A 15,344-nucleotide genomic window follows, 5' to 3' on the forward strand; every position below is an offset into this window, starting at 1 on the left:
ACATAATTATGTTTTCTCGTACATTAAAATTACAATTCGAGAGCTATCGTATGTATAGGTTGTGTGTAAGTCGTAGTTTAGATTGAGAAATTCAATCAGTGAATTCCTTGAGTCACATGAACGGCCTGGTTCAGTGTCGTACGAAAATATTTCTGCCGATTTCTGCCGAAAATATTTCTGACGCGGGACGCCGGACGCGGGGCGCCGCCACCGACGCCGGATTTTCTGCGACACGAGCTCCTTAAGAGGAAGCTTTAGCTCGGGCCCAACTCCGACGCGGCCTATTCAAATACATGTAAAACGCAAAAACGTTTTTATGAGATAACCCCTGGACCGATTTTGATGAAATTTGTCGCATTTGAAAGAGAAAGTTAAATTCTAGTGACTGTTTGCAGCGGAATTTCGATTTAGGGCTTGAATTTTCTTAAAACGATTTTCAAATATTTGACCGTTAGAAAAAAATATAATCACGAAGTTTACAAATTCATAGCTTTGCATCAAGAACTGATATCGCGGTTCTGTAAACGACATTCATTAGATCATTCAAAGCGGACAAATTCAATATGTCATTTTGCATCTTACGTGAATTTGTTACGTTGGTTACAACGGTTTTGCAAAAGTTGTATTTCCCTATGATTAAATTTTTTTATATTCATGTGTAACATATCAATTTTGTCCGCTTTAGATGTACTATTAGATGCAATTCACAGAACTGTATAATCATTTTTAGTGGTTAAGTTACAGAGTTGTAAACTTGATAGTTTCGTTTTTTGAAAATTTCTGATTTTCGCCAATTTTTAATAAAAAATTGACAATCTAACTCAAAAATTCGAAACCAACAGTCACTAGATTTTAAGTTTGTCTTTTAAATGCAACAAACCTCGTCAAATTTAGTGCAGTGGTTGCCGAGAAAAACGAATTCTCCTTTTACATGTATTTAGATAGGAGCACTCGAGCTAAAGCTTCCTCTTAACGCTGTCGCGTTAGAACTGACTTCAGACCACTGCATTAAATAAATAATTAGTGTGCGCGCATCACATTCAGGGCTCAACAAGATGCGCTAATAGCATTTTGCACCGTGATATAAAAAGATATGCGCTGGTCGAAAACAAGGTTTCTGGCAGATCTAGAGCTTGTGACCTGCTCCTAAGATATTTGTCGCTGATAACACAGCCAGGCGTGCAGTGAATGCCCTTCTTCCAGGTCTTCTGAGGCGCGTCGACATAACACGTAGCCGTAATACAAGCCGAGCTACTGAAGCACAAGCGTGACTTCAAGATCCCCGCTATCGAGCAAGACGCCGGTCCTTCGAGATATAAGGATATTTACAGTTATATTTGCCATCTTGCGTGGCCGTTGGCAAAATGTTGCATTTGTTTCAAGAAAAAATCCACAATTGCCAAGCGACTTTGAATGCTGCTCGAGAGTAAATTCTGTTCAACGTGCAGCTGATCGCACGCGCACCTACGTTCCAATATCCAGAATTCCACATAACCCGGTGTAAGCGGCTACTCGCTGTAACTCTCGCTCCTGTGAATTACCCCTCCAACTTCCTTTAGTTAACACATTGATAAATAGGTCATTCATTGTAAGTTTACCTCTTTGTTGCACATATTACTACTAAGCCAATGCGAACAAACTGACACTGGCATACCGTATTTACTCGCATGACGCTGGCACCTACCGCTTCACAATAAAAAATTCAAATATTCAAAATTCAAGATTACTGCATTGACAGTCTTCTTGTTCAAACGTCCGTGTTGACACCGACTCTCAATAAATCATACAAGCGACACTTTATTTATCTTCTTTGAGACTCTACGTACAATTAGCGTATGCAATAAAGAGTCTTTGCAGTTTCTTTTTGTGTAGTAACGTGTACTCTTATTACAAAGTGCGATGCTGTTTGGAAGTAATGTTTTCTTTGATTTTATAGTGGCCGATATGTCTCTATCTTTATTGCGATAACAATCATATCGATAAAACAGGCACATTTCTACTGTCGCCATCTGCGTCGTCGTGAGGCTCCGTATAAAGTTCGAGGGCAATAGAACCATCACCGCACACCGTATGCTGCATGTGCGAGTGAAAGCTTGTGAGGGATGAGCCAAGCAAGCTCTCTCGATTTGCTTCCCCCTCGCCAGCTCCGTCACCCGTTTCGACGTGACCAAGACGGCGATACTGCGCATCCTCCGCGCGCAGCACCCGGCCGGATCCGCGCGTTGATGCAGGTACGCCCTCTCGCCTCCTCCTCCGCGCGGGTCTCTCCCGCTGGGACCGCTCGTTTCTTCTTCGGCTGCGCGTCGGCTGCTACAACACGGCCGCCAGAATGCACAGACTGAACGGAAGAGGCAGCCCCGCGTGCTTGGATTGCGGCGATGAGGAGACGCTTGAGCACCTTCTGCTCCGATGCCCGGCCTACGATGTTGAGCGCACTGCGCTATTGCATCATACCGTCGTGTGGGACTGCCCTGTGACTCGGAGGGAGCACTTCTCTTTCCGGCAGCCTACCCTTCCATTGTCAAGAAAGTGCTTCCTGCCCTACTTGACTTTTGCTGTGACACGCAGCTGAGAGCACGGCTGTAAGCCCCGCATTGCTTCTTCACCCTTGTTATTTTTTTTCCGCCTTCTTTTCCTTCTCTCCCTGATCTTTTCTCCCCACTCCCCTTTCCCTGTGCAGTGCTGTTGAGGTGTCCTCCTCTGAGAGACAGTTACGGCACTGCACTTCTCTCTTCCTCTCCTTCAAAAGTCACTACACACAAACACACTGTGAGTATGAGCCGGTGAACACGGTTCAATCTCACGTGCGCGAGCGATGAACGTAGCCCGGATGCGTGCCCTCTCGTCTCGCGCGATGCAGAGGTGTCAGTCGAGGGAGGAGGGGCGTTCCTATACGGCGGCTGTTAGGGTGCCTCGAAGTCCTCCTCGCCCGCCGCTCCGTACAGAGTGGAGACCACAGTCTCTATCTACTACGGCGTTGTCCACGCGAATCGCAGACGCCGTAGTAGACGCCACCTTTGGCGGACGCCGTAGGGAAGCGTTGCGGGCCCTCGCGTCTCCAAAGGAATCTGCGACGTAGCCAAAGTGCGCGCCCACGCTGGCCTCATCTTCAATGCGATCTGCGATGTTTGCAGAGTGCGTGTAGTGCCGGTAACTTCGTATGCGCTGTGATTTTGACGCTTCGTTCGCGATAAAGGGAGAGATGCATGACGGTAAATTTGCTTGCATGCTGCCGCGATTCCTCACTCCAGAATTTTGACAGCGAGTTTCCGGGCTCTTCGAGCAAGATATGATCATGTTTACTGGGCGTGCGTGACACCGTGGTGTTTAATTTCGTTAAAATACATTGGCGGGCTACTTGATTTGAATCCATGTTAGAATGTGTAAGCGCGACGGAACAAGGACGTGGAAAGAAGCAGACACACAAGGACCGCGTTATCTCTGTATGTGTTTCTTCCTACGTCCTCTTCAGTCACGCTTACGCATTCTATCCTTAATTTAGTTAGTAACCGAACGTTTACAAGTTTATACGGCCGATAAAACCACTATCCTTACTTTGTACAGCTACCTACTAATTTGATATTGTAATCGGTGGTTCGCCTTTTGAGCGGAGATGCGAATTTTTGCTACTGAGACCCTTGCGCGTTCTATAGGAATATTCTCCCCACGTACTTATTGCTCGTCCCTAACTGTACATCAGTTGTCTGCAAAAAAAAGAACGACCATTATGCTAAAAACAAATATTATTGGGTTTAACGTGCGAAAACCACTTTCTGATTACTAGGCACTCCGGAAATTTCGACCACCTGGGGTTCTTTAACGCGCACCTAAATCTAAGTACACGGGCGTTTTCGCCCCCATCAAAATTCGGCCGCCGTGGCTGGGATTCGATCCCGCGACCTCGTGCTCAGCAGCCCAACACCATAGCCACTGAGCAACCACGGCGGTTGACCATTATGTGAGTAAATACACTACACATCTGCGCGAAACCTTCGAAGAAAATTAAAGGCTTTGCTTATTCGTTTCTTCAGCCGTGCCGTGACACTCATGTTCCACACTTTGTAAGGTTTATTCCGATGCACTAAATGGTTGTGCATGAAGAGAAGCAGCCAGTTTTCTGGACTTTTTGGGCATATGGTACACGGTAGGAGCTTCAACGTGTGGACCGTGTGTGTGTCTGGGCGTACGTGTTTTTTTGTTTGTGTATAGGAGAAGGGCGCCTGCGTTTGTGAGTGTGTTTGTGTTCCTGTGTAAGAAAGAATTAACAGATTTTGCGTCATGACATATGACGCCAGATGAACTCATTGAAAGTTGTATAGCAATGACACCCGTTCCTTACATCGTTTTTTATATGTTTCTAAAGAGCACATAACTGCGACCAGCACTTACCAGCCACCGCATCATACGATCATATTCATACGTTTATCAGATCTTGATACAGACCTGGCACGATGATCAAACCAACAATTACACGGCCGCTAGACAACGATTTGAACCACTGCGCATTGGCATCCTGGAGATGACGTGGCGTTCATTAAAGGTTTCTGGTCCGCCTTTCTGTACACAAATTCTTTTTCTCTAGAAAAAAGAAAATGTCGGCTCTCTGAAATGGTGTAGGCGCCAGTAGCTTTAACTGAGAAGCATAACTGCTTCCGTTAACCGAGGGGCCCGATTTTTATTGGTCATATCATAAGAAAGCAACAAACGCTGACACCAAGGACAACATTGGGAAAATACTTATGCTTATTAAATGAAATAAGGAAACGATAATTTAATGGAAATGAAAGTGGATGAAAAAACAACTTGCCGAAGGTGGGGAACGATCCCACAACCTTCGCATTTCGCGTGCGATGCGCGACCATGGTACCATGGTAGAGTTGTCCAAGTTGTCCTTGGTGGCATTGTTTGTTGGCTTCTTGAGCATAAATGTGTTTTCTGGAAGATTCGGCTGTACGTGACCAACTGCGCTAGTTGTTCGGTGCATCAGCACGTTTGTGCAGTAATTCCACTTAAGGATCCGCTTCGTTCTTGTCTTTTATACTGATTACTTTCATCCGTTACTGGTAAGCCAGCAGGAAAATTATTCTCTTAACATTCCTGTCTTTCGTCAGTTTTATCGCCATCTTTTTCTGGAGAGTACGAGGCACAGAATTGCCGTTAGTGGTGGTTTCGTTAAGGAAATAAAAAAAAAAAAACAAAGATCATTGCTTAACTTTCCGCCGCAACAGTTTCTATAGTACATGCTTAAGTACAATTATAAGAGGTATGTGCAATGTCGAATGCTTTTCTTTATTCAAGTACCCTAAAGGCCCATACGGGCATTACAAAGGGGTATTACAATAAATTAGTGATAGATACAGTATACGCATTTAAACAGATAATGCATGCTAAAACGAAAAAAAAAACGCAAGCGAACACTTATAATAATCACCGTTTGTGTTCTGTGGGCTTGAGATGGCAAATGAATTTCCTCTGAAGTTGTTGACGCCGGATGATAAATCGATTTTCCCATCATCGATATTTCTTTTTTCTTTTGCTGGTGAAGGATAGGGCCGGATAAGGCTTCTAGGAAGAAACAGACACACAGGGACCAGCGCTGTCTTGGGCGTCTGCTTTTTTCTACGTCCTTGTTCCGTCGCGCGTACATATTCTATCATGGATTCAAATCAAACTAGCCCGCCAACATGTTTTAACTAAATTAACCACCATGGTGTCGCGCGTGCACAGTCAAACACGAACACATCTCGCTCGATGAGCGCGGAGGCTCGCTGTCAAAATTCTGGAGTGTGGAATCGCAGCAGCAGCAAGCGAATCGACCTCCGTGCATCTGTCGCTTCAACGCGAACTAAACGTCCAAAGCACAGCGCATACGAAGATATCTACACTACGCGCACTCTGCAAACGTCGCAGATCGCTTTAAAGAAGAGGGCTGCGTGAGCGCGCACTTTGGCCACTTCAGCGGAAACGCTTCCCTATGGCGTCCGCCAAAGGCGTCTACTACGGCGTCCGTGATTACGCCATAGTACACGCCGCGGTTGTCTCCACTCTGTACGGAGCGGCGGGTGAGGAGGACATCGAGGAACCGCAGCAGCCGCCGGAGAAGAACGCCGCTCCTCCCTCGTCCGACCTCGCCTCGAGCGTGACAGGAGAGAGCACACATCCGGGCCGCGTTCCTTGCTCGCGCACGCGAGATTGAACCGTGGTCACCGGCTCACCTCACAAGTTTTCACTCGCACATACAGTATACGGCGTGCGTCGACGGTTTTATCACCCTTGGATTTTACACGAAGCCTCACGGCGGCGCCAACGGAAGAAATGCACCTGGAATGTCCATATAATTGCTGTCGCAATAATACTACCACTTTACCCTAACGCCTTATTACAGAGGCGTCACTTTCCGTTCAAACGGTTTTCATCTCATTTAGCTAACGTTACATCAGGGCACACCTAAATTATTTTCCGCTTCCATTCGTTTTAATTTTCCAGAAACATATCCGCAAAATGGATAAAATGATTTACAATATTTATGAACGACCTAATTCTAGCTTTTTTTCTAAGTTCCGTATCGCAGTCACGTTGAAAAAGCGTGCAGTGGAACATAAAAAGCAAGTGCGTGATAGCTTGCTCTATTTAAAGCAGTAATGGACACATCAAATTAGGATCACGGTAACTCACATTCAATGCGGATACAAACGACACATTACAAATTGTTTCTAGGATTTTCTCTGTTGCCGGTCGAGGCATACACTCTCCATTTCATTCCTGGCGATTTCCCAGTGGCAGCGACCTGTTGTATATGTAATCAAGTTGATTACAAATACATGTGTCACTTTTGTTTATACATAAGCTTGTACTGCGTAACGTAAAATAGAATTGCTCAAAGCTTTTTGAAGCAATAAAGACCAACTGTAAATATATTGATAGAAGGGTCACGCTGGCAGAGCAAGCTGTTCGCACTCGCCGCGGTGGCCTAGCGGATAGGGTGTTGCGCTGCGAAGCTCGACGTCACGGAATGAAATCCCGGCGTTGCCGGCCGCATTTAACTGGGCGCAGAATGCAAAAACGCCTATGTCACGTGCATTGAGGCCATGTTAAAGACGCCATGGTGGTCAAAATTATTGGGCAGTGCCCCACTATGGCGTGCCCCGTAAAAAAATTGTGGTTTTGGCGCGTAAAATCCCAGAATAGAATTCACACTTCTTCTCTCCAACACTGGACTATTCGTTCACTCTTTAGTATTCGAGCGTCTTTTCTGACATCCCAGTGCGGCGATTCGGGCCCTTCGACGTCGAGACGTCTTTTAACTGGGCCTTTCAACACAACTACCGCCTACGGGAGGTGAAGCATCGACAGCCCGATGGCGATCGGTTGTTCGTTCCAGCGTGCCTTTATTCAGCCAGAAGACGTGCAGCGCATAGTATACGACTCAAGCGAAAATAAGTGATCCGGAATAAGGAAACTTCTGGCTACGTGCATTTTCGCCCTTGATGTCTTGAACACTTTTCAGCGCTGCTCAGCTTGCCAACATTTTGGGGAAGCATTAGATTGAAATACAAATATTTTCCGTAGCCGCTCACACAATGACTTCCGCCCTCCAGGCATCACGTCTTGTGCCCGTCCGAGACCAGGACACCGGACAGCTAACTTGAAACAGAAAGAGTACATGACAAACACCGGTCGATGCTATTGCGACAAAGCGCAACTGTCTCCGTCACGTTACTTTCCTATTGGCGCATGCAGATGCGCAAGAACGGCAATGCTCGAGGCGAACTTTTCTGCGCGTGTTTGCGCAACACAGATGCATGAGAGAAATGCAGCGCTGCTTTAAGAAGCGCGCCATCTGCGCAGATTCGACATGGCGTGTCGTGTCGCGTAAACGAAGTCAGCGGCACGTTTCACGCGTTTCTTTGTGTTCAAGCGTCAAAGCCAGTTTCTGTGGCTTGTCAGATCAGCCTGCTGCGCAAGTTTCGTAACCGCGCTATGTCCACGCGGGACTGCGCACCCTCAGGAATCGCAATATTAGCGCCCGTTTCTTCTCGGAGAAACGAATGCGCTACAGGGGCGCACGCATTTCCCGCACCCCGGATTCATATAAAGCGTATCTAAAGGGAGATTCTACAAGGGCAAGGACATGCCATAATTCAAACGTGTAAAGCGAATTTATGCGTTTGCGTGGCTGTCTGAAATGGTGACCATAGCAACGTGCAGCGGTTTCTTCATAGTTTGAAGGCCATGCCGGTATCAAAAAAACAAAAGAAGAAGGTGAGAACGAGCTTGTCTTTGAAAGTCGCGCGAGACAGCATTTTGAATTGAGCTTATTTTGCAACGCATGATTTCTTGGTTTGGGGTTTCTTGCTTGCGCTAAAGGATAACGTTCCGCATGGCGCAAGCGGTTTATACATTCACGTGTTTCAACTTGACCACCAGGGTCAGGAATACGGCTAGACAACCCTAGAAAGCAATGTAAAATACTACACGCGTGTACGGGAAACCAATAAAGGAACGCATAACAATATAAAACAATATATTTCGATGACCTTCTATACGCCCGTAACTAGGATACTCAAAAAATCCGAGCTTGAGCTTATCATAAATGACTCTTGTGAAATAGTAAAACATACCTACTGTAACCAGGAAGGAAGAATCGGCAAGCCAGAAAATAGTGAAGAAAAAGATACGCTGGCCACAGTTTTCTGAACTTTCTGCACTACTTCTTAGTAACCTGACGTATTTTGACAATATCTACAGTGGTCGGCTTAGTTTGGGTTTAAGAAGGAATACCGTTATTTTTGAGCAATTTTACTAAATAAACATCAGTGTTCCCATAACCGAATTACGTCCATCAAATTAATATCATTATGTAACACCTGGATATTTAGTTCGTACTATAAGTATCCTGCATAGGGGAGAGACTTGGGACACAAAAGAGTTATACGGGCCAAAATGACCGTCAGATTATTAGGCACCCCATGAAAGAGGACTTAAATGTGCACCTCGACTGCTCCCATAGAAATGCGCCCGCCAAGATCGCCATCGTAGCCATGCACGACTTCAGCAGCGCAACGCCATTGCCACTAAGCTACTGCGGTGGACAGGTAGCAGATAGGTGGGGTTGTGTGACTGTCAAGAAAATGGATAACTGCACGTAAGTTTCCCTCAAAACGGTCTGAGTGCGAAATGAATATTCATGCGTGTATTGATTTCTCAGCGCTTACGACAAATCTTGATCAAACTATATATCACAAAATTTTGAACTTGTGACTGTTGTGTTCCTGTCAATTTTCGACAGCAAATTATTAACAAAATAGCACAAAGTCGGGATAATACTTTTATCGGCCGTATAAGCTTGTTCACATTCGCTTACTAACTAAAGTAGTAAGCGCGCATAGTGTCACGCACGCGCAAGCAAACATGGACACATATACATCGATGACCAGGGACAATTTCTGTAAACGTATTGGCGTGAGGACGAGCGGCAGTAGCAGCGAGCTTATTTCTCTTTGTGCTGCCTCTCGCTTGGACGTTAACTCAGCAGCGACAACGTTGCATGCACACAGGAAGCCATCAGCCCGCGGTGAGCGTAGGCTCTAACAACCGCAGATAGCTTTCAAGATAGGCTCCACGTGGCCGACGAAACGTTAATTTGAGGGATCGCCAGCTGTTTGTGCGCAGGGGTGAGTAAGAGCGGGCGTGAGAGAGAAAATCTGGGGTATCTTGCTCCTGGACCCTGCCTAGGTACTATGGAGGAGGTTTCTTAGCGCGTGTTGCAGACGCTTGTCCCTATAGGCAAAGTTCTGTTGTAGAAGGCGTGAGGCGCGGTAGTGGTGAACTTAGCGTTCGCATTACTGGCGCATTATTTCGCATTATTTCGCATTACTGGCGCCGCCTGCTTTATTATAACCTCAGGTGCTCTCCTGATGCCTGCGTTTGCCGGTTACATGTTCCCTTCTGCAGCAATGCTTCAGAAGAATCCAATCTATCGTCACGACCAAAAAAGCTACCCGCGACTTCTAAAACATCAGTCAGAACCTTGCCCTTTCAAACAAAGCGATCACTAAATGGGGCGCCCGTGCCCTCTGCCTCACTGCGCGGGCAGCCAGCAGCGGAGCGTAAACTCGACCGCAGTCCGCAATGCCGCAAATTCTATACAACACGTGCTAAGAAACCTCCTCCGTAGTGCCTAAGCAGAGTCAAGGAGCAAAAGCCCCCACATTTTCTCTCTCACGCTTGCTCTTACTCGTGCCTGCGCACAAACGGCTGGCGATCCCTCAAATGAACGTCTCGTCACGGGGCCGCACTCCATCACGCCATACACCCCCTTTCCCTCCTCACTGCTACCCTGCCTGCAATCGAAGACGGCGCGCTTCCTCCCTTGCGCGTGCGAGGTCCAACCGCCATACTTCTCGGCTTACCTTTGTAGGTTTTCACTCTCACCTACTGCATACGACATGCGACCGCAATATTATCGCACTTGGACTTTATACGGAGCATTATGGCAAGAGCGACGATGACAACCACGGCTGAAATGAACCTGGAGTGTACATAGAATCGCTACCGCAATAAAATGGTAATCTCTCGTGTGTGCGGTCTATGTGTTTATGTAGCACAGCATTGAACCATGCAGCACAAAACTAAAAAAAAAATTTTTTTCGTTGTGTTGCATTGTACGTGCCTATGAGCAGATGGTTTTAAAACTTATAAAACCTTGCCCCTAGGCACAGTTCACTATACGTTTGTAAAAGAAATATATACGCTGCGTTATATGTCAAGCTGTTAGAACAGACTATGAGGTTACATAACATATATAGGTCGTCGGTTTCATAAGTCAACGCAGCATACTCTCGATGCTCGTGATTTTTTTTTTGACAAAAACGCACCTTCATGTGAAGTCTATAGCAGATGTCACTCGCGGACTTAGATAATTAGGACCTAATTCGTACATCGAATTGCCATTTGTGGTTTACTGGGGCGTTCTACTATAAAGATATCAGGGCCTAAAGCTGATAAGCTTAGATATCGTTTTTTTTGTGTGCAAAAGCAACATCGCTAAGACAAATCATGTGAAGCCAAGAAACACTTCTTCTCGTTTATCGCTAAGACAAGTTACTTCAAAATTTATTATTTTACACTGACAATCTGGATGCTGAGATTTCGGAGTGAATTGTAATAATTTTGCCAGTAATAGTAAACCCTAAATACCAAATGAATTCAAATAAGGTGCTAAAAGTATTGTTGCACAAAATTTTACTAGTTTTCGGTGGGTACCTATTGGTCCTTTAAGGATTCGTTCTCTACAGGACTACTGCGCTGCCCCGACGGTCAAGAAAAAGAGAAATTGCTGTAGCTACCCGCAAAAAACCACACATAATCACTGTTTATGGCAACAATTCCCAAGCCATAAACAGCTACCGCCCCAGCACCACAATACTCTGTGCGGAATAAGAAAACCGGCAGAAGATTGACTGCATAAGCAGCTGTGCCCAAGCACGCAAGCGTAGCTCTATCGTCACATGCATAAGTAGGCATGCGTGAACACAGCTTTGGAATCATAGGTCACGCATTTGCAAATGTAACGCAGACACACACGATTTTAGGATACCTGCAAAGATAATGGACAATCTTGGTCTTATTTGACTGTATAGGATTCTTCCGTAGCAAATGAAATCATATGCTGATGTGCAGCGAACCTAATTCTCTTAGCGTAAACTACAGAAGTTACACGAAGCAGTAATAGTATTTAGGTCGTTTGACGTAGTATCTGTATTCGCATGCAATCCAGGTCATAGGAAGATAACATGCGGGACTGGCATGTGAAAACTCTGAGGCAGAGGAGATAAGTAAAAACGCGGTCTGCTTTAGATTGCGGGTAAAGCAAATACCGCAATCGCAGTTTCTACTACCCTAAGGCACTTAAATCTCGAATAAGAAGTATTTAAATTTGAGCAAGTTCATACGACATGCTCGAGGAAAGAAAAAGACTGTTTCTCCCGTATATCCAGTTCAAGCTCACCAATTCTTTATAGTTTCGTTGCAATTTGTGCTTCCCGTGATACTGTTCTTTGCACGAATGATTCAGGCGATATTTTAGACGGTCTTAATTGAATTCATTTGGGGCAAAGGAACACGTCCGTTCTCCACGTTTGCGGAACCATACGCTAGGTATTTGTAATCACGTGGTATATGTATATAAGGAATCGAAACAGGGCATTTCAGGCTCATAACTGAAGCACTGCTCGGAAATAGTCCAGTAAATGTAAAAATGTGTCAATCGGCTGCTCACTATTCATGACGGTGGATGCCAGCGATTCTGGGGTAACAAGTGATAGCGTCATTACCCTGCAGGCTTACTAATGATATTTTTTACTTGTTTGCTAGCCACTTCAAGCCAAACGAGTTCCAGACACAAGTCAAACCAGCCAGTTGTGGACGCGAATACATCTAGGAACGCTGAGATTGCGAATGACTTAAAGTTGAGCAAATTATTGGACGTTTGTGATACCGGATGCAGTTCATATCAGTTCAGTTCAGTTATGCCTTTCTGAGACTAGATAGGTATCTATCCCGAAAATGTAATAAGTACGTATCGAAATACGATAGCGATATATCAATCCACGAAATGTCACACGAAATAAGTTCCTGTGCAGGCGTTTCGTCCAGTAGTACTCAAGAATGATTTGAGAAAGAGTACAAGAGCGCCACTGCTTTTACGGCCAAATTTCGGTAGGCGTAATTCAGAATTGATATTAGTTCTAGGACTCTCCTTGAGCGGAAATAACCAGATGACTCAATCACACCGACGGTTCATTTCAGCAAGTAACTTCAAAGAGAATAATTTTTCAGTGACATCAATATTATGATATTTAGTGCGATGCCTAATTTCTTATCTGTGCAAGACGACGTTCAAAATGCATTTAAACGCCTGCAAACTCAATTAAGAGTCATGATAATGTGTAAATATATCACTCCATTAAGTCCAGCAGAAGTTTGGCCTGCATTTAACTAACATTAAACAAATGTTACAAATTTACTCGCAAAACCACGATATCATTGTGAGCCACGCCATAGTGGTGGGAATTCGTATTAATTTTGACTACCTGCGGTGCCTTATAGTGGCCAACCAATGCACGGTACATGGATGTTTTTCTTTATTTTGCCATCATCGAAATGCGGCCACCGCGTTCGGAGTTTGATCTCGCAACCTTGAACTCAGCAAAGGAACGCCCAAATCACTGCGCCACGACGGCAGATTTGCACTTACAGGAGCAAGTACTTGTGAAAAGTCTTTAGCGTGTGAGATTTAGACAAAAGAAAGGTTAGTTTACGCCAAATAAATGCGTTGCCTTAGTGAGAGCGCATGCAATACGAAATGGCTCGAAGTGGGCGTCCCGTAAAAACGAGCCTAAAAGGTGCCAAATATATTTCTAACCGAGCCTTTATTCAACCTGTATTGTGGTCACGAAAGAAAGAAACGTGAATCAAACTTCACGCGCGTACCATTTCTCGAACCAACGAAGCAGAGGATTCTGCTTGGTCGAGCATGTCCAGGACAATGCCGCGCTCTGTGACAAAGAATTGTTGGTAATAGGGGCTGCTTTTTTGCTCTCAGTGAGATTGCTATAGTTCTTCGATCGCGATGACTGTGACGACCAGGACACAGAATCAAGGGTTAAGTTGTCGGTTCTGTGATTGGAGTTTTCTACTACCCTCGGTGGAGCAGAAGTTCTGCTTGCTTAGTAGTGCATATCACTACCCGGAAAAAACATTATAAATGATTATGGGACTCGGCCACCCTCCCAGACAACATTCGTTCGCCTTTTGTAATATTCTTCTCCCCAAGCACACTTGTACTCAGGTAAAAAAAAAAATATGGAGTAGGTTCTCGTTAATTCGCACGTCTGTGCGACCGCTCTGAATGACCTTAAAGAAGGAAAACTGCTTCCTAACGCTTAAGGAGGAAGTGTGCATGAATACAGGAATTAGAGATCTCATGCCTGCATCTCAATTACTTGCTTAGTTCTTAAAGATTGGATATGACATCGATCTCTCGGGTACAAAAATGAAACAAAAAGTTATAGATATGCATGCGTTACGCAAATGAAGGTATGCACCTAATAAAAAGCAGAATTCATGAAAATTTTGACAATCAATTATTTCGATCAAGTGACTGCGTCAGAAATATTACGTAAAGCATAATATTAATAATAATAATCTTCTGATATGATGATAACAATCGTGTTATCATCGTTATTAGATTAAGATAATAATCTTCTGACAGCTTTCGTCAGCGGGGAAACCGGCGATCTAGGTTTTATCAAGAACAAATGGACGCACGCCGTTGTACTTTACGACATTACATACAGTGTTAGAAAGTGTATCTGCAAGTTTACCTAGATATGTTATTGCCATTGCGTGAACAAACAAAGTTATTAAAAATAAGTGAGCACTATTTCCTTCCGCTCTCCTGCAAAACAAAAACAATTAAGTCACTGAAGCTTAAGTGCGTATGTTTTGAAGGCATATAGGTTCTTAGCTCTTGAATGAACAACACAGCAGCGGCTGCATCTTCTGTGACGCTATAAGTCTAACGCAAGTGCACTTTCATCATCGATACTTATAGATAGCCTGGGAGGCCCAACGGGTTTGTTACAACAGTGAGCGATCCAGGCAAAGAAGCATCAAAGCACACAAGGTATAATCACTATATTCGGCGTATTAAAGGGTGTCACGTCTTTTTACAGCGAAGCTTAATATGGCCAAGCTCTGCAAAAATTGCGTGCATCTATCGAGCCATGCAGATGGAGAATTTCTCCCCACACGTGGGCCGATCCCGACGACTGTACATTACAGGGCTCACCCGCGGTGAAGGTGAAGCAGGCTTTAAGCATTCCGCAAACTTGCAAAAATAAGTTTCATATATTAGTTCCAAATACAACCCGTATCAGATATTAAGCTGATAAGGACAGATACTACACATAGACCCGCGTCGGCCATGTCTAAGCTCGCACCTCTCTCTCTTTGTCGGCGTTCCAAGGGCTTGCGTATCTCCTTTCTTCTTCTTTCGCTCTCCCGTGGTGGCGATCGGCTAATCGTGCTGCCCGCCAGGAGCGCGAGGCGGAAAGAAATGCGAACCGTCTATGTGGCCCCGATCCCTCAAGCTTGGAACGTTTCACCTTAGCAACGGCCAGGTTTCTGAGGGAATTTGTGGGGAGCCAATTTTGTGAGTCCCGTGTTGTGTGTAACCACTTGTGGTTTTCGAGTGACCTCACAACCATTACTGCACTGCGGGACGTCGACCAACGCACGATCGCCTTGGCTACGATGAAGCAGTGTGTACCCTCGGAGTG

The 15,344-nt window shown here is 45.1% G+C and overlaps 1 pseudogene; it reads right to left on the bottom strand.

Moving 5' to 3' along the window:
* Positions 1 to 14,811: 14,811 nt before the first annotated feature.
* On the bottom strand, positions 14,812 to 14,991 carry LOC142580622 (U2 spliceosomal RNA; annotated as a pseudogene).
* Between the last annotated feature and the right edge of the window lie 353 nt (positions 14,992 to 15,344).

This window comes from Dermacentor variabilis, chromosome 4 (assembly GCF_050947875.1).
Source record: "Dermacentor variabilis isolate Ectoservices chromosome 4, ASM5094787v1, whole genome shotgun sequence".
Taxonomy (NCBI): Eukaryota; Metazoa; Arthropoda; class Arachnida; order Ixodida; family Ixodidae; genus Dermacentor; species Dermacentor variabilis.